This window comes from Trachinotus anak, unplaced genomic scaffold (genome assembly GCF_046630095.1).
Source record: "Trachinotus anak isolate AG129_WGS33_773 ecotype Australia unplaced genomic scaffold, CSIRO_AGI_Tana_v1 ptg000026l, whole genome shotgun sequence".
In the NCBI taxonomy this organism is placed as follows: domain Eukaryota; kingdom Metazoa; phylum Chordata; class Actinopteri; order Carangiformes; family Carangidae; genus Trachinotus; species Trachinotus anak.
This window is the reverse complement of record NW_027273877.1, coordinates 15,591,149-15,610,456: the sequence shown is the minus strand read 5'-3', so window position 1 is coordinate 15,610,456 and position 19,308 is coordinate 15,591,149. Positions and strand designations below refer to the sequence as shown.

The 19,308-nt window shown below is 45.4% G+C and overlaps 28 non-coding genes and 4 pseudogenes across 28 annotated transcripts; all 32 read left to right on the top strand.

Annotated features, from left to right (window-relative positions):
• The first annotated feature begins 1,145 nt into the window (after positions 1-1,145).
• Positions 1,146-1,264, top strand: LOC139610875 (5S ribosomal RNA). The gene has a single exon (XR_011686176.1). It is a non-coding gene; the product is annotated as a 5S ribosomal RNA (ribosomal RNA).
• A 272-nt stretch (positions 1,265-1,536) lies between these two features.
• Positions 1,537-1,645, top strand: LOC139610361 (5S ribosomal RNA; annotated as a pseudogene).
• Positions 1,646-1,917: 272 nt separating this feature from the next.
• On the top strand, positions 1,918-2,036 carry LOC139610222 (5S ribosomal RNA). The gene has a single exon (XR_011685669.1). It is a non-coding gene; the product is annotated as a 5S ribosomal RNA (ribosomal RNA).
• Positions 2,037-2,308: 272 nt separating this feature from the next.
• On the top strand, positions 2,309-2,427 carry LOC139610873 (5S ribosomal RNA). Its single transcript, XR_011686175.1, has one exon. It is a non-coding gene; the product is annotated as a 5S ribosomal RNA (ribosomal RNA).
• Positions 2,428-2,707: 280 nt separating this feature from the next.
• LOC139610872 (5S ribosomal RNA) lies at positions 2,708-2,826 on the top strand. The gene has a single exon (XR_011686174.1). It is a non-coding gene; the product is annotated as a 5S ribosomal RNA (ribosomal RNA).
• A 272-nt stretch (positions 2,827-3,098) lies between these two features.
• Positions 3,099-3,217, top strand: LOC139610170 (5S ribosomal RNA). The gene has a single exon (XR_011685617.1). It is a non-coding gene; the product is annotated as a 5S ribosomal RNA (ribosomal RNA).
• Positions 3,218-3,489: 272 nt separating this feature from the next.
• LOC139610332 (5S ribosomal RNA) lies at positions 3,490-3,598 on the top strand (annotated as a pseudogene).
• A 272-nt stretch (positions 3,599-3,870) lies between these two features.
• LOC139610870 (5S ribosomal RNA) lies at positions 3,871-3,989 on the top strand. Its single transcript, XR_011686172.1, has one exon. It is a non-coding gene; the product is annotated as a 5S ribosomal RNA (ribosomal RNA).
• A 272-nt stretch (positions 3,990-4,261) lies between these two features.
• LOC139610869 (5S ribosomal RNA) lies at positions 4,262-4,380 on the top strand. The gene has a single exon (XR_011686171.1). It is a non-coding gene; the product is annotated as a 5S ribosomal RNA (ribosomal RNA).
• A 280-nt stretch (positions 4,381-4,660) lies between these two features.
• Positions 4,661-4,779, top strand: LOC139610868 (5S ribosomal RNA). Its single transcript, XR_011686170.1, has one exon. It is a non-coding gene; the product is annotated as a 5S ribosomal RNA (ribosomal RNA).
• A 272-nt stretch (positions 4,780-5,051) lies between these two features.
• LOC139610867 (5S ribosomal RNA) lies at positions 5,052-5,170 on the top strand. Its single transcript, XR_011686168.1, has one exon. It is a non-coding gene; the product is annotated as a 5S ribosomal RNA (ribosomal RNA).
• A 272-nt stretch (positions 5,171-5,442) lies between these two features.
• Positions 5,443-5,561, top strand: LOC139610032 (5S ribosomal RNA). The gene has a single exon (XR_011685483.1). It is a non-coding gene; the product is annotated as a 5S ribosomal RNA (ribosomal RNA).
• Positions 5,562-5,833: 272 nt separating this feature from the next.
• On the top strand, positions 5,834-5,952 carry LOC139610866 (5S ribosomal RNA). The gene has a single exon (XR_011686167.1). It is a non-coding gene; the product is annotated as a 5S ribosomal RNA (ribosomal RNA).
• A 280-nt stretch (positions 5,953-6,232) lies between these two features.
• On the top strand, positions 6,233-6,351 carry LOC139610864 (5S ribosomal RNA). Its single transcript, XR_011686165.1, has one exon. It is a non-coding gene; the product is annotated as a 5S ribosomal RNA (ribosomal RNA).
• Positions 6,352-6,623: 272 nt separating this feature from the next.
• Positions 6,624-6,732, top strand: LOC139610438 (5S ribosomal RNA; annotated as a pseudogene).
• A 272-nt stretch (positions 6,733-7,004) lies between these two features.
• On the top strand, positions 7,005-7,123 carry LOC139610862 (5S ribosomal RNA). The gene has a single exon (XR_011686164.1). It is a non-coding gene; the product is annotated as a 5S ribosomal RNA (ribosomal RNA).
• Positions 7,124-7,395: 272 nt separating this feature from the next.
• On the top strand, positions 7,396-7,514 carry LOC139610861 (5S ribosomal RNA). Its single transcript, XR_011686163.1, has one exon. It is a non-coding gene; the product is annotated as a 5S ribosomal RNA (ribosomal RNA).
• A 280-nt stretch (positions 7,515-7,794) lies between these two features.
• Positions 7,795-7,913, top strand: LOC139610247 (5S ribosomal RNA). The gene has a single exon (XR_011685692.1). It is a non-coding gene; the product is annotated as a 5S ribosomal RNA (ribosomal RNA).
• Positions 7,914-8,185: 272 nt separating this feature from the next.
• Positions 8,186-8,304, top strand: LOC139609995 (5S ribosomal RNA). The gene has a single exon (XR_011685448.1). It is a non-coding gene; the product is annotated as a 5S ribosomal RNA (ribosomal RNA).
• Positions 8,305-8,576: 272 nt separating this feature from the next.
• LOC139610087 (5S ribosomal RNA) lies at positions 8,577-8,695 on the top strand. Its single transcript, XR_011685535.1, has one exon. It is a non-coding gene; the product is annotated as a 5S ribosomal RNA (ribosomal RNA).
• Positions 8,696-8,967: 272 nt separating this feature from the next.
• On the top strand, positions 8,968-9,086 carry LOC139610860 (5S ribosomal RNA). The gene has a single exon (XR_011686162.1). It is a non-coding gene; the product is annotated as a 5S ribosomal RNA (ribosomal RNA).
• Positions 9,087-9,358: 272 nt separating this feature from the next.
• LOC139610408 (5S ribosomal RNA) lies at positions 9,359-9,467 on the top strand (annotated as a pseudogene).
• Positions 9,468-9,739: 272 nt separating this feature from the next.
• LOC139610859 (5S ribosomal RNA) lies at positions 9,740-9,858 on the top strand. Its single transcript, XR_011686161.1, has one exon. It is a non-coding gene; the product is annotated as a 5S ribosomal RNA (ribosomal RNA).
• A 280-nt stretch (positions 9,859-10,138) lies between these two features.
• Positions 10,139-10,257, top strand: LOC139610057 (5S ribosomal RNA). The gene has a single exon (XR_011685506.1). It is a non-coding gene; the product is annotated as a 5S ribosomal RNA (ribosomal RNA).
• Positions 10,258-10,529: 272 nt separating this feature from the next.
• Positions 10,530-10,648, top strand: LOC139610166 (5S ribosomal RNA). Its single transcript, XR_011685613.1, has one exon. It is a non-coding gene; the product is annotated as a 5S ribosomal RNA (ribosomal RNA).
• A 280-nt stretch (positions 10,649-10,928) lies between these two features.
• LOC139610066 (5S ribosomal RNA) lies at positions 10,929-11,047 on the top strand. Its single transcript, XR_011685514.1, has one exon. It is a non-coding gene; the product is annotated as a 5S ribosomal RNA (ribosomal RNA).
• Positions 11,048-11,319: 272 nt separating this feature from the next.
• On the top strand, positions 11,320-11,438 carry LOC139610858 (5S ribosomal RNA). Its single transcript, XR_011686160.1, has one exon. It is a non-coding gene; the product is annotated as a 5S ribosomal RNA (ribosomal RNA).
• A 272-nt stretch (positions 11,439-11,710) lies between these two features.
• LOC139610857 (5S ribosomal RNA) lies at positions 11,711-11,829 on the top strand. Its single transcript, XR_011686159.1, has one exon. It is a non-coding gene; the product is annotated as a 5S ribosomal RNA (ribosomal RNA).
• Positions 11,830-12,101: 272 nt separating this feature from the next.
• Positions 12,102-12,220, top strand: LOC139610856 (5S ribosomal RNA). The gene has a single exon (XR_011686158.1). It is a non-coding gene; the product is annotated as a 5S ribosomal RNA (ribosomal RNA).
• A 272-nt stretch (positions 12,221-12,492) lies between these two features.
• Positions 12,493-12,611, top strand: LOC139610025 (5S ribosomal RNA). Its single transcript, XR_011685477.1, has one exon. It is a non-coding gene; the product is annotated as a 5S ribosomal RNA (ribosomal RNA).
• Positions 12,612-12,883: 272 nt separating this feature from the next.
• LOC139610855 (5S ribosomal RNA) lies at positions 12,884-13,002 on the top strand. Its single transcript, XR_011686157.1, has one exon. It is a non-coding gene; the product is annotated as a 5S ribosomal RNA (ribosomal RNA).
• Positions 13,003-18,930: 5,928 nt separating this feature from the next.
• On the top strand, positions 18,931-19,049 carry LOC139610854 (5S ribosomal RNA). The gene has a single exon (XR_011686156.1). It is a non-coding gene; the product is annotated as a 5S ribosomal RNA (ribosomal RNA).
• The last annotated feature ends 259 nt before the right edge of the window (positions 19,050-19,308 follow it).

Here is a 19,308-nt window from a genome sequence, read left to right as displayed (position 1 = left end):
TAATAAAATAAAAGTAAAGATGTTGTACACGTTGATGCTGATGAAAGAAATCAAGACCCCAGCATCAGAAAATGTTTGGTTGAAGGTATTTCAGGATCTGAATGTGAAAGAAATTTGGAAAAATTTACATGTCAAGTACAATAGCATAGACTGTGAAAATTTGGACTTCAAACTCAGACATAACAGAATATACACGAATGTGGTCATTCACCAAATTAATAAAAATGTAGATCGGTTTTGTGATGTTTGTAAATCAGATCCTGAAACACTGATGCATTTGTTTTTTGAATGCAAGGAATTAAAGAACTTTCAATTGAAACTAATAACCCTGATCAAAAACAATTGGAAATTAGATCTGATAGCGAATGATTGGAAGAAAGTTTTCTTTTTTGGTTCAAGTAAAACATCAAAAACTGTGAATGTTAATTTGTTTAATTTTGTATTAAGTCATGCTAGATATGCAGTATGGCTAAGGAGAAATTTAGCACATTTTGAAGGGAAGAGGATAGAAGTGTTAGCTTTGTTTGTATCGGTATTAAGGAAAGATGTTGCTTTGCGATGGAACTTTTTGAGTAGGAGTTTGTTTGAGGAGTTTTTTGTGCAAGGCAGTAGCCTTATTTCTATTGATGATGGAGGTAGATTTCATATTAATTTATGATTTTTATCCTTTGTGCTTTGTTTTGTTGTTAATGTGTATGTATATGTAAATATTGTGTTCTGAAAAGCTTTGTATATTTTCATAATAAAAGAAAAAAAAAAAAAAAAAAAGCACGCCCGATCTCGTCCGATCTCGGAAGCTAAGCAGGGTCGGGCCTGGTTAGTACTTGGATGGGAGACCGCCTGGGAATACCAGGTGCTGTAAGCTTTTTCACTTTTCTGTGCAAACAACAGAGGACGCTGCTGCTTCAGTAAACAGCACTGACTGTGCCACTGCTCAACTGTCAATCACTGTGCAGACAGTTCAGCTCACAGTGCACAAACCACACTTTCATATTATCACATTACACAGTTGACAAGTTGACAAGTTGAGAGAAAGAAAGAAAAAAAGAAAGTCAAGCAAAGACACCCGCGCTTGACGTACACAGCCATGTCTGTGATGGTGTGGATCATCATGTATAAAGGGGGTAGTTGTCACTTGCTCTGCGGCTTACGGCCATACCACCCTGAGCACGCCCGATCTCGTCCGATCTCGGAAGCTAAGCAGGGTCGGGCCTGGTTAGTACTTGGATGGGAGACCGCCTGGGAATACCAGGTGCTGTAAGCTTTTTCACTTTTCTGTGCAAACAACAGAGGACGCTGCTGCTTCAGTAAACAGCACTGACTGTGCCACTGCTCAACTGTCAATCACTGTGCAGACAGTTCAGCTCACAGTGCACAAACCACACTTTCATATTATCACATTACACAGTTGACAAGTTGAGAGAAAGAAAGAAAGAAAGAAAGTCGAGCAAAGACACCCGCGCTTGACATACGCAGCCATGTCTGTGATGGTGTGGATCATCATGTATAAAGGGGGTAGTTGTCACTTGCTCTGCGGCTTACGGCCATACCACCCTGAGCACGCCTGATCTCGGAAGCTAAGCAGGGTCGGGCCTGGTTAGTACTTGGATGGGAGACCGCCTGGGAATACCAGGTGCTGTAAGCTTTTTCACTTTTCTGTGCAAACAACAGAGGACGCTGCTGCTTCAGTAAACAGCACTGACTGTGCCACTGCTCAACTGTCAATCACTGTGCAGACAGTTCAGCTCACAGTGCACAAACCACACTTTCATATTATCACATTACACAGTTGACAAGTTGAGAGAAAGAAAGAAAGAAAGAAAGTCGAGCAAAGACACCCGCGCTTGACATACACAGCCATGTCTGTGATGGTGTGGATCATCATGTATAAAGGGGGTAGTTGTCACTTGCTCTGCGGCTTACGGTCATACCACCCTGAGCACGCCCGATCTCGTCCGATCTCGGAAGCTAAGCAAGGTCGGGCCTGGTTAGTACTTGGGTGGGAGACCGCCTGGGAATACCAGGTGCTGTAAGCTTTTTCACTTTTCTGTGCAAACAACAGAGGACGCTGCTGCTTCAGTAAACAGCACTGACTGTGCCACTGCTCAACTGTCAATCACTGTGCAGACAGTTCAGCTCACAGTGCACAAACCACACTTTCATATTATCACATTACACAGTTGACAAGTTGAGAGAAAGAAAGAAAGAAAGAAAGTCGAGCAAAGACACCCGCGCTTGACATACACAGCCATGTCTGTGATGGTGTGGATCATCATGTATAAAGGGGGTAGTTGTCACTTGCTCTGCGGCTTACGGCCATACCACCCTGAGCACGCCCGATCTCGTCCGATCTCGGAAGCTAAGCAGGGTCGGGCCTGGTTAGTACTTGGATGGGAGACCGCCTGGGAATACCAGGTGCTGTAAGCTTTTTCACTTTTCTGTGCAAACAACAGAGGACGCTGCTGCTTCAGTAAACAGCACTGACTGTGCCACTGCTCAACTGTCAATCACTGTGCAGACAGTTCAGCTCACAGTGCACAAACCACACTTTCATATTTTCACATTACACAGTTGACAAGTTGACAAGTTGAGAGAAAGAAAGAAAGTAAGAAAGTCAAGCAAAGACACCCGCGCTTGACATACACAGCCATGTCTGTGATGGTGTGGATCATCATGTATAAAGGGGGTAGTTGTCACTTGCTCTGCGGCTTACGGCCATACCACCCTGAGCACGCCCGATCTCGTCCGATCTCGGAAGCTAAGCAGGGTCGGGCCTGGTTAGTACTTGGATGGGAGACCGCCTGGGAATACCAGGTGCTGTAAGCTTTTTCACTTTTCTGTGCAAACAACAGAGGACGCTGCTGCTTCAGTAAACAGCACTGACTGTGCCACTGCTCAACTGTCAATCACTGTGCAGACAGTTCAGCTCACAGTGCACAAACCACACTTTCATATTATCACATTACACAGTTGACAAGTTGAGAGAAAGAAAGAAAGAAAGAAAGTCGAGCAAAGACACCCGCGCTTGACATACACAGCCATGTCTGTGATGGTGTGGATCATCATGTATAAAGGGGGTAGTTGTCACTTGCTCTGCGGCTTACGGCCATACCACCCTGAGCACGCCCGATCTTGTCCGATCTCGGAAGCTAAGCAGGGTCGGGCCTGGTTAGTACTTGGATGGGAGACCGCCTGGGAATACCAGGTGCTGTAAGCTTTTTCACTTTTCTGTGCAAACAACAGAGGACGCTGCTGCTTCAGTAAACAGCACTGACTGTGCCACTGCTCAACTGTCAATCACTGTGCAGACAGTTCAGCTCACAGTGCACAAACCACACTTTCATATTATCACATTACACAGTTGACAAGTTGAGAGAAAGAAAGAAAGAAAGAAAGTCGAGCAAAGACACCCGCGCTTGACATACGCAGCCATGTCTGTGATGGTGTGGATCATCATGTATAAAGGGGGTAGTTGTCACTTGCTCTGCGGCTTACGGCCATACCACCCTGAGCACGCCCGATCTCGGAAGCTAAGCAGGGTCGGGCCTGGTTAGTACTTGGATGGGAGACCGCCTGGGAATACCAGGTGCTGTAAGCTTTTTCACTTTTCTGTGCAAACAACAGAGGACGCTGCTGCTTCAGTAAACAGCACTGACTGTGCCACTGCTCAACTGTCAATCACTGTGCAGACAGTTCAGCTCACAGTGCACAAACCACACTTTCATATTATCACATTACACAGTTGACAAGTTGAGAGAAAGAAAGAAAGAAAGAAAGTCGAGCAAAGACACCCGCGCTTGACATACACAGCCATGTCTGTGATGGTGTGGATCATCATGTATAAAGGGGGTAGTTGTCACTTTCTCTGCGGCTTACGGCCATACCACCCTGAGCACGCCCGATCTCGTCCGATCTCGGAAGCTAAGCAGGGTCGGGCCTGGTTAGTACTTGGATGGGAGACCGCCTGGGAATACCAGGTGCTGTAAGCTTTTTCACTTTTCTGTGCAAACAACAGAGGACGCTGCTGCTTCAGTAAACAGCACTGACTGTGCCACTGCTCAACTGTCAATCACTGTGCAGACAGTTCAGCTCACAGTGCACAAACCACACTTTCATATTATCACATTACACAGTTGACAAGTTGAGAGAAAGAAAGAAAGAAAGAAAGTCGAGCAAAGACACCCGCGCTTGACATACACAGCCATGTCTGTGATGGTGTGGATCATCATGTATAAAGGGGGTAGTTGTCACTTTCTCTGCGGCTTACGGCCATACCACCCTGAGCACGCCCGATCTCGTCCGATCTCGGAAGCTAAGCAGGGTCGGGCCTGGTTAGTACTTGGATGGGAGACCGCCTGGGAATACCAGGTGCTGTAAGCTTTTTCACTTTTCTGTGCAAACAACAGAGGACGCTGCTGCTTCAGTAAACAGCACTGACTGTGCCACTGCTCAACTGTCAATCACTGTGCAGACAGTTCAGCTCACAGTGCACAAACCACACTTTCATATTATCACATTACACAGTTGACAAGTTGACAAGTTGAGAGAAAGAAAGAAAAAAAGAAAGTCAAGCAAAGACACCCGCGCTTGACATACACAGCCATGTCTGTGATGGTGTGGATCATCATGTATAAAGGGGGTAGTTGTCACTTGCTCTCCGGCTTACGGCCATACCACCCTGAGCACGCCCGATCTCGTCCGATCTCGGAAGCTAAGCAGGGTCGGGCCTGGTTAGTACTTGGATGGGAGACCGCCTGGGAATACCAGGTGCTGTAAGCTTTTTCACTTTTCTGTGCAAACAACAGAGGACGCTGCTGCTTCAGTAAACAGCACTGACTGTGCCACTGCTCAACTGTCAATCACTGTGCAGACAGTTCAGCTCACAGTGCACAAACCACACTTTCATATTATCACATTACACAGTTGACAAGTTGAGAGAAAGAAAGAAAGAAAGAAAGTCGAGCAAAGACACCCGCGCTTGACATACACAGCCATGTCTGTGATGGTGTGGATCATCATGTATAAAGGGGGTAGTTGTCACTTGCTCTCCGGCTTACGGCCATACCACCCTGAGCACGCCCGATCTCGTCCGATCTCGGAAGCTAAGCAGGGTCGGGCCTGGTTAGTACTTGGATGGGAGACCGCCTGGGAATACCAGGTGCTGTAAGCTTTTTCACTTTTCTGTGCAAACAACAGAGGACGCTGCTGCTTCAGTAAACAGCACTGACTGTGCCACTGCTCAACTGTCAATCACTGTGCAGACAGTTCAGCTCACAGTGCACAAACCACACTTTCATATTATCACATTACACAGTTGACAAGTTGAGAGAAAGAAAGAAAGAAAGAAAGTCGAGCAAAGACACCCGCGCTTGACATACACAGCCATGTCTGTGATGGTGTGGATCATCATGTATAAAGGGGGTAGTTGTCACTTGCTCTGCGGCTTACGGCCATACCACCCTGAGCACGCCCGATCTCGTTCGATCTCGGAAGCTAAGCAGGGTCGGGCCTGGTTAGTACTTGGATGGGAGACCGCCTGGGAATACCAGGTGCTGTAAGCTTTTTCACTTTTCTGTGCAAACAACAGAGGACGCTGCTGCTTCAGTAAACAGCACTGACTGTGCCACTGCTCAACTGTCAATCACTGTGCAGACAGTTCAGCTCACAGTGCACAAACCACACTTTCATATTATCACATTACACAGTTGACAAGTTGAGAGAAAGAAAGAAAGAAAGAAAGTCGAGCAAAGACACCCGCGCTTGACATACACAGCCATGTCTGTGATGGTGTGGATCATCATGTATAAAGGGGGTAGTTGTCACTTTCTCTGCGGCTTACGGCCATACCACCCTGAGCACGCCCGATCTCGTCCGATCTCGGAAGCTAAGCAGGGTCGGGCCTGGTTAGTACTTGGATGGGAGACCGCCTGGGAATACCAGGTGCTGTAAGCTTTTTCACTTTTCTGTGCAAACAACAGAGGACGCTGCTGCTTCAGTAAACAGCACTGACTGTGCCACTGCTCAACTGTCAATCACTGTGCAGACAGTTCAGCTCACAGTGCACAAACCACACTTTCATATTTTCACATTACACAGTTGACAAGTTGACAAGTTGAGAGAAAGAAAGAAAGAAAGAAAGTCGAGCAAAGACACCCGCGCTTGACATACACAGCCATGTCTGTGATGGTGTGGATCATCATGTATAAAGGGGGTAGTTGTCACTTGCTCTGCGGCTTACGGCCATACCACCCTGAGCACGCCCGATCTCGTCCGATCTCGGAAGCTAAGCAGGGTCGGGCCTGGTTAGTACTTGGATGGGAGACCGCCTGGGAATACCAGGTGCTGTAAGCTTTTTCACTTTTCTGTGCAAACAACAGAGGACGCTGCTGCTTCAGTAAACAGCACTGACTGTGCCACTGCTCAACTGTCAATCACTGTGCAGACAGTTCAGCTCACAGTGCACAAACCACACTTTCATATTATCACATTACACAGTTGACAAGTTGAGAGAAAGAAAGAAAGAAAGAAAGTCGAGCAAAGACACCCGCGCTTGACATACACAGCCATGTCTGTGATGGTGTGGATCATCATGTATAAAGGGGGTAGTTGTCACTTGCTCTGCGGCTTACGGCCATACCACCCTGAGCACGCCCGTTCTCGGAAGCTAAGCAGGGTCGGGCCTGGTTAGTACTTGGATGGAAGACCGCCTGGGAATACCAGGTGCTGTAAGCTTTTTCACTTTTCTGTGCAAACAACAGAGGACGCTGCTGCTTCAGTAAACAGCACTGACTGTGCCACTGCTCAACTGTCAATCACTGTGCAGACAGTTCAGCTCACAGTGCACAAACCACACTTTCATATTATCACATTACACAGTTGACAAGTTGAGAGAAAGAAAGAAAGAAAGAAAGTCAAGCAAAGACACCCGCGCTTGACATACACAGCCATGTCTGTGATGGTGTGGATCATCATGTATAAAGGGGGTAGTTGTCACTTGCTCTCCGGCTTACGGCCATACCACCCTGAGCACGCCCGATCTCGTCCGATCTCGGAAGCTAAGCAGGGTCGGGCCTGGTTAGTACTTGGATGGGAGACCGCCTGGGAATACCAGGTGCTGTAAGCTTTTTCACTTTTCTGTGCAAACAACAGAGGACGCTGCTGCTTCAGTAAACAGCACTGACTGTGCCACTGCTCAACTGTCAATCACTGTGCAGACAGTTCAGCTCACAGTGCACAAACCACACTTTCATATTATCACATTACACAGTTGACAAGTTGAGAGAAAGAAAGAAAGAAAGAAAGTCAAGCAAAGACACCCGCGCTTGACATACACAGCCATGTCTGTGATGGTGTGGATCATCATGTATAAAGGGGGTAGTTGTCACTTGCTCTGCGGCTTACGGCCATACCACCCTGAGCACGCCCGATCTCGTCCGATCTCGGAAGCTAAGCAGGGTCGGGCCTGGTTAGTACTTGGATGGGAGACCGCCTGGGAATACCAGGTGCTGTAAGCTTTTTCACTTTTCTGTGCAAACAACAGAGGACGCTGCTGCTTCAGTAAACAGCACTGACTGTGCCACTGCTCAACTGTCAATCACTGTGCAGACAGTTCAGCTCACAGTGCACAAACCACACTTTCATATTTTCACATTACACAGTTGACAAGTTGACAAGTTGAGAGAAAGAAAGAAAGAAAGAAAGTCGAGCAAAGACACCCGCGCTTGACATACACAGTCATGTCTGTGATGGTGTGGATCATCATGTATAAAGGGGGTAGTTGTCACTTGCTCTGCGGCTTACGGCCATACCACCCTGAGCACGCCCGATCTCGTCCGATCTCGGAAGCTACGCAGGGTCGGGCCTGGTTAGTACTTGAATGGGAGACCGCCTGGGAATACCAGGTGCTGTAAGCTTTTTCACTTTTCTGTGCAAACAACAGAGGACGCTGCTGCTTCAGTAAACAGCACTGACTGTGCCACTGCTCAACTGTCAATCACTGTGCAGACAGTTCAGCTCACAGTGCACAAACCACACTTTCATATTATCACATTACACAGTTGACAAGTTGAGAGAAAGAAAGAAAGAAAGAAAGTCGAGCAAAGACACCCGCGCTTGACATACACAGCCATGTCTGTGATGGTGTGGATCATCATGTATAAAGGGGGTAGTTGTCACTTGCTCTGCGGCTTACGGCCATACCACCCTGAGCACGCCCGATCTCGTCCGATCTCGGAAGCTAAGCAGGGTCGGGCCTGGTTAGTACTTGGGTGGGAGACCGCCTGGGAATACCAGGTGCTGTAAGCTTTTTCACTTTTCTGTGCAAACAACAGAGGACGCTGCTGCTTCAGTAAACAGCACTGACTGTGCCACTGCTCAACTGTCAATCACTGTGCAGACAGTTCAGCTCACAGTGCACAAACCACACTTTCATATTATCACATTACACAGTTGACAAGTTGAGAGAAAGAAAGAAAGAAAGAAAGTCGAGCAAAGACACCCGCGCTTGACATACACAGCCATGTCTGTGATGGTGTGGATCATCATGTATAAAGGGGGTAGTTGTCACTTGCTCTGCGGCTTACGGCCATACCACCCTGAGCACGTCCGATCTCGTCCGATCTCGGAAGCTAAGCAGGGTTGGGCCTGGTTAGTACTTGGATGGGAGACCGCCTGGGAATACCAGGTGCTGTAAGCTTTTTCACTTTTCTGTGCAAACAACAGAGGACGCTGCTGCTTCAGTAAACAGCACTGACTGTGCCACTGCTCAACTGTCAATCACTGTGCAGACAGTTCAGCTCACAGTGCACAAACCACACTTTCATATTATCACATTACACAGTTGACAAGTTGAGAGAAAGAAAGAAAGAAAGAAAGTCGAGCAAAGACACCCGCGCTTGACATACACAGCCATGTCTGTGATGGTGTGGATCATCATGTATAAAGGGGGTAGTTGTCACTTGCTCTGCGGCTTACGGCCATACCACCCTGAGCACGCCCGATCTCGTCCGATCTCGGAAGCTAAGCAGGGTCGGGCCTGGTTAGTACTTGGATGGGAGACCGCCTGGGAATACCAGGTGCTGTAAGCTTTTTCACTTTTCTGTGCAAACAACAGAGGACGCTGCTGCTTCAGTAAACAGCACTGACTGTGCCACTGCTCAACTGTCAATCACTGTGCAGACAGTTCAGCTCACAGTGCACAAACCACACTTTCATATTATCACATTACACAGTTGACAAGTTGAGAGAAAGAAAGAAAGAAAGAAAGTCGAGCAAAGACACCCGCGCTTGACATACACAGCCATGTCTGTGATGGTGTGGATCATCATGTATAAAGGGGGTAGTTGTCACTTGCTCTGCGGCTTACGGCCATACCACCCTGAGCACGCCCGTTCTCGGAAGCTAAGCAGGGTCGGGCCTGGTTAGTACTTGGATGGGAGACCGCCTGGGAATACCAGGTGCTGTAAGCTTTTTCACTTTTCTGTGCAAACAACAGAGGACGCTGCTGCTTCAGTAAACAGCACTGACTGTGCCACTGCTCAACTGTCAATCACTGTGCAGACAGTTCAGCTCACAGTGCACAAACCACACTTTCATATTATCACATTACACAGTTGACAAGTTGAGAGAAAGAAAGAAAGAAAGAAAGTCAAGCAAAGACACCCGCGCTTGACATACACAGCCATGTCTGTGATGGTGTGGATCATCATGTATAAAGGGGGTAGTTGTCACTTGCTCTCCGGCTTACGGCCATACCACCCTGAGCACGCCCGATCTCGTCCGATCTCGGAAGCTAAGCAGGGTCGGGCCTGGTTAGTACTTGGATGGGAGACCGCCTGGGAATACCAGGTGCTGTAAGCTTTTTCACTTTTCTGTGCAAACAACAGAGGACGCTGCTGCTTCAGTAAACAGCACTGACTGTGCCACTGCTCAACTGTCAATCACTGTGCAGACAGTTCAGCTCACAGTGCACAAACCACACTTTCATATTTTCACATTACACAGTTGACAAGTTGACAAGTTGAGAGAAAGAAAGAAAGAAAGAAAGTCGAGCAAAGACACCCGCGCTTGACATACACAGCCATGTCTGTGATGGTGTGGATCATCATGTATAAAGGGGGTAGTTGTCACTTGCTCTGCGGCTTACGGCCATACCACCCTGAGCACGCCCGATCTCGTCCGATCTCGGAAGCTAAGCAGGGTCGGGCCTGGTTAGTACTTGAATGGGAGACCGCCTGGGAATACCAGGTGCTGTAAGCTTTTTCACTTTTCTGTGCAAACAACAGAGGACGCTGCTGCTTCAGTAAACAGCACTGACTGTGCCACTGCTCAACTGTCAATCACTGTGCAGACAGTTCAGCTCACAGTGCACAAACCACACTTTCATATTATCACATTACACAGTTGACAAGTTGAGAGAAAGAAAGAAAGAAAGAAAGTCGAGCAAAGACACCCGCGCTTGACATACACAGCCATGTCTGTGATGGTGTGGATCATCATGTATAAAGGGGGTAGTTGTCACTTGCTCTGCGGCTTACTGCCATACCACCCTGAGCACGCCCGATCTCGTCCGATCTCGGAAGCTAAGCAGGGTCGGGCCTGGTTAGTACTTGGGTGGGAGACCGCCTGGGAATACCAGGTGCTGTAAGCTTTTTCACTTTTCTGTGCAAACAACAGAGGACGCTGCTGCTTCAGTAAACAGCACTGACTGTGCCACTGCTCAACTGTCAATCACTGTGCAGACAGTTCAGCTCACAGTGCACAAACCACACTTTCATATTATCACATTACACAGTTGACAAGTTGACAAGTTGAGAGAAAGAAAGAAAGAAAGAAAGTCAAGCAAAGACACCCGCGCTTGACATACACAGCCATGTCTGTGATGGTGTGGATCATCATGTATAAAGGGGGTAGTTGTGACTTGCTCTGCGGCTTACGGCCATACCACTCTGAGCACGCCCGATCTCGTCCGATCTCGGAAGCTAAGCAGGGTCGGGCCTGGTTAGTACTTGGATGGGAGACCGCCTGGGAATACCAGGTGCTGTAAGCTTTTTCACTTTTCTGTGCAAACAACAGAGGACGCTGCTGCTTCAGTAAACAGCACTGACTGTGCCACTGCTCAACTGTCAATCACTGTGCAGACAGTTCAGCTCACAGTGCACAAACCACACTTTCATATTATCACATTACACAGTTGACAAGTTGAGAGAAAGAAAGAAAGAAAGAAAGTCAAGCAAAGACACCCGCGCTTGACATACACAGCCATGTCTGTGATGGTGTGGATCATCATGTATAAAGGGGGTAGTTGTCACTTGCTCTCCGGCTTACGGCCATACCACCCTGAGCACGCCCGATCTCGTCCGATCTCGGAAGCTAAGCAGGGTCGGGCCTGGTTAGTACTTGGATGGGAGACCGCCTGGGAATACCAGGTGCTGTAAGCTTTTTCACTTTTCTGTGCAAACAACAGAGGACGCTGCTGCTTCAGTAAACAGCACTGACTGTGCCACTGCTCAACTGTCAATCACTGTGCAGACAGTTCAGCTCACAGTGCACAAACCACACTTTCATATTATAACATTACACAGTTGACAAGTTGAGAGAAAGAAAGAAAGAAAGAAAGTCGAGCAAAGACACCCGCGCTTGACATACACAGCCATGTCTGTGATGGTGTGGATCATCATGTATAAAGGGGGTAGTTGTCACTTGCTCTGCGGCTTACGGCCATACCACCCTGAGCACGCCCGATCTCGTCCGATCTCGGAAGCTAAGCAGGGTCGGGCCTGGTTAGTACTTGGATGGGAGACCGCCTGGGAATACCAGGTGCTGTAAGCTTTTTCACTTTTCTGTGCAAACAACAGAGGACGCTGCTGCTTCAGTAAACAGCACTGACTGTGCCACTGCTCAACTGTCAATCACTGTGCAGACAGTTCAGCTCACAGTGCACAAACCACACTTTCATATTATCACATTACACAGTTGACAAGTTGAGAGAAAGAAAGAAAGAAAGAAAGTCGAGCAAAGACACCCGCGCTTGACATACACAGCCATGTCTGTGATGGTGTGGATCATCATGTATAAAGGGGGTAGTTGTCACTTTCTCTGCGGCTTACGGCCATACCACCCTGAGCACGCCCGATCTCGTCCGATCTCGGAAGCTAAGCAGGGTCGGGCCTGGTTAGTACTTGGATGGGAGACCGCCTGGGAATACCAGGTGCTGTAAGCTTTTTCACTTTTCTGTGCAAACAACAGAGGACGCTGCTGCTTCAGTAAACAGCACTGACTGTGCCACTGCTCAACTGTCAATCACTGTGCAGACAGTTCAGCTCACAGTGCACAAACCACACTTTCATATTATCACATTACACAGTTGACAAGTTGAGAGAAAGAAAGAAAGAAAGAAAGTCGAGCAAAGACACCCGCGCTTGACATACACAGCCATGTCTGTGATGGTGTGGATCATCATGTATAAAGGGGGTAGTTGTCACTTGCTCTGCGGCTTACGGCCATACCACCCTGAGCACGCCCGATCTCGTCCGATCTCGGAAGCTAAGCAGGGTGGGGCCTGGTTAGTACTTGGATGGGAGACCGCCTGGGAATACCAGGTGCTGTAAGCTTTTTCACTTTTCTGTGCAAACAACAGAGGACGCTGCTGCTTCAGTAAACAGCACTGACTGTGCCACTGCTCAACTGTCAATCACTGTGCAGACAGTTCAGCTCACAGTGCACAAACCACACTTTCATATTATCACATTACACAGTTGACAAGTTGAGAGAAAGAAAGAAAGAAAGAAAGTCGAGCAAAGACACCCGCGCTTGACATACACAGCCATGTCTGTGATGGTGTGGATCATCATGTATAAAGGGGGTAGTTGTCACTTGCTCTGCGGCTTACGGCCATACCACCCTGAGCACGCCCGATCTCGTCCGATCTCGGAAGCTAAGCAGGGTCGGGCCTGGTTAGTACTTGGATGGGAGACCGCCTGGGAATACCAGGTGCTGTAAGCTTTTTCACTTTTCTGTGCAAACAACAGAGGACGCTGCTGCTTCAGTAAACAGCACTGACTGTGCCACTGCTCAACTGTCAATCACTGTGCAGACAGTTCAGCTCACAGTGCACAAACCACACTTTCATATTATCACATTACACAGTTGACAAGTTGAGAGAAAGAAAGAAAGAAAGAAAGTCGAGCAAAGACACCCGCGCTTGACATACACAGCCATGTCTGTGATGGTGTGGATCATCATGTATAAAGGGGGTAGTTGTCACTTGCTCTGCGGCTTACGGCCATACCACCCTGAGCACGCACAGAGGAGGAGCACGCCGTACGTTCACGACAGTCAATCAGTCCGTGTTTTTTTGGATCGTTTTCAGCCTTGGTTTTTGCTGGTTTGTAATTTTTTAGTTTAGTATTTAATTTGTGGGTTACATCCCCCGACAGCTTTTGCTGTCTGGGGGACTCTTTGTGTTTAAAAAATCATTCAAATGGATCCAACGGTGACAGACAAAGGAACGGAAAAGACGACGGAGAAGAGAATGCCCGCGAGTGCGGAAAAACAGAAGAAAATGTACGAAAAGAGACTGACAATCATGTTGGAAATAGAAGGAGAGGAGAGAACAACGATGATGGACATGCTGAGAAAAGTGAGGGCGGAGTGTGGAGAAGTGCTTGGCTGCCGTTTTAAGACGCCAAAGTCATACGAGCTGACGATGAAAGAGGAAAGCGGGAAGAAAAAGCTGATGGACGGACTGAGAATTGGGAACAACAGACTGATGGCGAAAGAACTGGGTAACAATGAAATGGTCGTCTCATTCATTAATCTGCCCACTTACATAGAGGATGAGGAAATATTGGCAAAACTACAGGACTGGGGAGTCACTGCGGTCTCGTCCATTAAGAGGAGGATGTGGCCAGGGACGGACATCGCTGATGGGACGAGGTTTTTAAAGGTCCGTTTCACAGACGCTGTGAAATCATTGCCATATTCCACTAAGTTTGAGACGGTAAGCGGAGCGGAGCACTTCCGCGTCATCCATGACAGGCAAGTTAAAGTTTGCCGCTTGTGTATACAGCCTGGCCACATTGTCAGAGACTGTCCCACTTTTATTTGTTTTAAATGTGGGAAACAGGGGCATTACGCACGAGAGTGTGATGCGGAGGGGAAATGTGCTCTGTGCAAAGAAAAGATCTCCCTGTGTGTGTGTGGAGAGCCGGGGGAGGACGCCGAAGAGCCGTCATACTCCGACGTCTCTGACGAGGAGGAGAGAGAGGCGGAGGACGGCGCCGATACGGGGAGAGAGGAGGATGGACGGAGAGGCGGCGTCGAGAGGGAGGAGCCGGGAATGACCGGAGAGACCCACGAGGAGGGAAACCGTGACTGTGGGGAATCGAGAGGAGACGAAGGAGGGAGAGACTCTGATAATCCAGCACCACAAAATCCAGACAATTATGCTGGCTTTGGAACGCGGGCAGCAAATGAAAAAGACGGGAAAGCTGTGTCGGACGGGTCTGAGGGCGAGGAGGGGATGGACGTCAGCGCAGAGACCATCAGACAGCTGAAGAGAAAGAAGAGGGCGAAGGAAAAGGAGAAGATGAAGGTTAAAAAGTAGAGGTATGGCTGCTGCTCTGCTATTCTTTTTTGTTTTATGCCTTATGTTGCATATTGCTTCGTTTAACTGTAACGGTCTAAGAGGAAAAACGAAAGCGGAGTTGGTATTTAATGCCATAAAAGCAGAAGTACTGTGCCTGCAAGAGACTCACTGGACTGACGAAGTTTTTAAAGATATCAGCTCACTGTGGAGAGGCAAAATTATTGCAAATAATATGAGTCACAGAGCATGTGGTGTTGCTATCTTGGTAAAAGAGGAGACATTGACTGACATACAGGTAGTCCACAAAGATGACAAAGGGAGGTTGCTTGTCATTGAATTTAATTTTTGTAACATTAGGTTTAGATTAATTAATGTCTATGCACCAAATATTGAAAAGGAAAGAAGAGAAATGTTTGATAATTTGAGGACTTTTTGTACTGAGAGATGTATTTTGGTTGGTGATTTTAATTTATGGTGTACAAGGCTGGATGGGTCCAGCAGTGTTAATTTCAGAAACGATACTTCAAGGAGTGTTTTATTTGATGTTATGAATAAGGAAGATTTAGTTGATGTATGGAGGGATATGTATCCAAACAGGAGAGAATACTCAAGAAAGCAAATGGTTTTGGGAAAAGTGAAACAAAGCAGAATAGATTTAGTTTTGATTAAAAGAAATATTTTGAGTTGGGTCTTGAATGTAAAATATAAGTTTTTGGGTTTAAGTGATCATGCTGCTTTAACTTTTGGTTTTGGGGTGAGATGTGAAGGGAGGGGAGGGGGGGTTTGGTGTTTAAACTCTTGTTTGTTAAAAGAGGAGGAATATAGAAAAATTATTTCAAGACTTATAAAAAATGAGCAAGAAAATACTTTATTTGAAGACGATGTTTGTTTATGGTGGGAACAGATGAAGAATAAAATAAAAAGAACAAGTATTAGATTTGCAAAAAAGAGGAACTTTGTGAAAAAGAAAGAGGAAAATGAAGTGAAAGAAAAATTAATAAAAGAGCTGGAAAGACTGGAGGAGGATCCGAATCGGGATAGGACATACTTTATGAAATTAGAAGGTGAGATAGAATATTATGAGAGAGAAAAATATGAGGGAGCAGTTATCAGAAGTAGGGCTCAGTATGCAGTTGAGGGAGAAAAGTGTACAAACTTCTTTCTCAACTTGGAGAAAAGTAAACAGGTAAAGTCTTATATAACGGAGCTAGAAAGTGAGAATGGAGAGAGAGTGACAGATTTTGTAGGCATTTTGGAGGTAGTGGAAGCTTTTTATGCAAAACTGTTTCAAAAGGAAGGTATAGTGCAGGAATGTGTGGATGAGATATTAGATACTGTTGATGCCAGAATATCAGATGAAAGTAAACAAATGTGTGACGATGATTTGACAATTGATGAAATTAAAATAGCTATAGAGCAAATGAAATCCAGCAAGAGTCCAGGTTCAGATGGCCTGACACATGAATTTTATAAGGTTTTTTCTGATATATTGGTGCCAATACTGTTGAAAGTGTATAAGTGTATGGAGGAAAGGAAAACGGTTCCAGAGTCAATGGCAACAGGGGTTATTACTATCTTGTTTAAAAAAAGAGGGAGTCCGTTTAAATTAGAAAATTACAGGCCTTTAAGTCTGTTGAACTCGGACTACAAGATTTTAACAAAAGCTTTAGCCAATAGATTGAGGGACGTGGTAGGAGAAATAATAGCACCAACACAAGCTTATAGTATACCAGGTAGGGACATCACTGATGTCATATGTACAATTAGAGATGTAGTCAATAGTATGAATAATGATGGTGAGGGTGGTCTAGTCCTGAATTTAGACTTAAATAAAGCTTTTGATAGGGTTGAACATGGGTATTTAGAACAGGTTTTGGGCAAATTTGGTTTTGGGGATAGGTTTGTTAATTGGATAATGTTGCTATATGCAAATGCTAAAAGTTGTGTGAAAATAAATGGTATGCTCACTGATGTTTTCCCAGTACAACGGTCAGTCAGACAAGGCTGTCCTCTTTCAGCCTTGCTCTATTCTTTAGCAGCAGAACCATTGGCAACACTATGTAAAAAAGACATTTCTTTACAAAGCATTCAAATACCATATAGCACAAATAGTCTAATTCATCAATTTGCTGACGATACAACCTTTACTGTCAGAACCATAGAAAGTGTAAAAGGAATAATGAAACATGTTGAAACATATGGGAGAGCATCAGGAGCAAAAGTAAACATAGAAAAATCAGAAATTATGTGTGTAGGGCATACAAATCCAGAAGAGTGTGAAATTCCTTTAAAGATAACGAGAGACTTCATTAAAATATTGGGTGTGAACATAGGAGTACAGAGTAAGGAAGCGAGAGATGCCACATGGACTGGTATATTGAATAAAGTTAAACAATTATTAAATTTGTGGTCTATGAGAGGGCTGCGATTAAAAGGTAAGGTTGTAGTCATTAACTCATTGCTTCTATCAAAATTTAATTATGTGATGGGAGCTCTAGATCTCCCTGAGTGGGTTTTGAATGAGGTGAGAGCTGTAATAAGTAAGTTTCTGTGGAGAGGAAAAGGAGTTAAAATATCTATGAAGACATTAATAGCAGGGTATGGAGAGGGAGGGCTAAAACTGATGGACTTAGATGTTAAACGAAAAGCATTGAGAATAAAGGTGGTTAAAAAATATCTATATGGTAAGGAGGAGTATGGTTGGAAAGGGTTCTTTAAGGATTTTCTGTGTAAAAGTGGAGGATGTGGGGACAGTGGGATCTTTATGAGATTCAGAAAGAATATGTTGGAAAATCTTCCTGTGTTTTATCAAGAGGTATTTCTAGCTTGGGCAGATTTCATTGAGCACCTGAAATATGACTGCAAAACAATAAATCAAATATTAGATCAGCCAGTATTTATGAATCCACAAATAAAAAACAGTGGGAATGTTTTGTATGACAAAGTTTTCATACAAGCAGGATTAAAACAAGTGAGAGATTTTGCTTATGAGTATGTGCCTGGCTTCTTGCCAAATAGAGCCATTTTTGACAGTGTTGTGGAGATAGACGAGGAGGTAGGTAGAACTAAGGTGGATAATGTGATTAAGTGCATAAAAGGAAGCTTACCGGATATATGGATTAAAACAATAGAGAGGGAAACAGTTCAGGTAGGAAAGAGTGAGCTACCAGATCTGTACATTGATCAGATTGATGGGAAAATGCTCTTTAATAAAATAAAAGTGAAGATGTTGTACACGTTGATGCTGATGAAAGAAATCAAGACCCCAGCATCAGAAAATGTTTGGTTGAAGGTATTTCAGGATCTGAATGTGAAAGAAATTTGGAAAAATTTACATGTCAAGTACAATAGCATAGACTGTGAAAATTTGGACTTCAAACTCAGACATAACAGAATATACACGAATGTGGTCATTCACCAAATTAATAAAAATGTAGATCGGTTTTGTGATGTTTGTAAATCAGATCCTGAAACACTGATGCATTTGTTTTTTGAATGCAAGGAATTAAAGAACTTTCAATTGAAACTAATAACCCTGATCAAAAACAATTGGAAATTAGATCTGATAGCGAATGATTGGAAGAAAGTTTTCTTTTTTGGTTCAAGTAAAACATCAAAAACTGTGAATGTTAATTTGTTTAATTTTGTATTAAGTCATGCTAGATATGCAGTATGGCTAAGGAGAAATTTAGTACATTTTGAAGGGAAGAGGATAGAAGTGTTAGCTTTGTTTGTATCGGTATTAAGGAAAGATGTTGCTTTGCGATGGAACTTTTTGAGTAGGAGTTTGTTTGAGGAGTTTTTTGTGCAAGGCAGTAGCCTTATTTCTATTGATGATGGAGGTAGATTTCATATTAATTTATGATTTTTATCCTTTGTGCTTTGTTTTGTTGTTAATGTGTATGTATATGTAAATATTGTGTTCTGAAAAGCTTTGTATATTTTCATAATAAAAGAAAAAAAAAAAAAAAAAAGCACGCCCGATCTCGTCCGATCTCGGAAGCTAAGCAGGGTCGGGCCTGGTTAGTACTTGGATGGGAGACCGCCTGGGAATACCAGGTGCTGTAAGCTTTTTCACTTTTCTGTGCAAACAACAGAGGACGCTGCTGCTTCAGTAAACAGCACTGACTGTGCCACTGCTCAACTGTCAATCACTGTGCAGACAGTTCAGCTCACAGTGCACAAACCACACTTTCATATTATCACATTACACAGTTGACAAGTTGAGAGAAAGAAAGAAAGAAAGAAAGTCGAGCAAAGACACCCGCGCTTGACATACACAGCCATGTCTGTGATGGTGTGGATCATCATGTATAAAGGGGGTAGTTGTCACTTGCTCTGCGGCTTACGGCCATACCACCCTGAGCACGCCCGATCTCGTCCGATCTCGGAAGCTAAGCAGGGTCGGGCCTGGTTAGTACTTGGATGGGAGACCGCCTGGGAATACCAGGTGCTGTAAGCTTTTTCACTTTTCTGTGCAAACAACAGAGGACGCTGCTGCTTCAGTAAACAGCACTGACTGTGCCACTGCTCAACTGTCAATCACTGTGCAGACAGTTCAGCTCACAGTGCACAAACCACACTTTCATATTATCACATTACACAGTTGACAAGTTGAGAGAAAGAAAGAAAGAAAGAAAGTCGAGCAAAGACACCCGCGCTTGACATACACAGCCATGTCTGTGATGGTGTGGATCATCATGTATAAAGGGGGTAGTTGT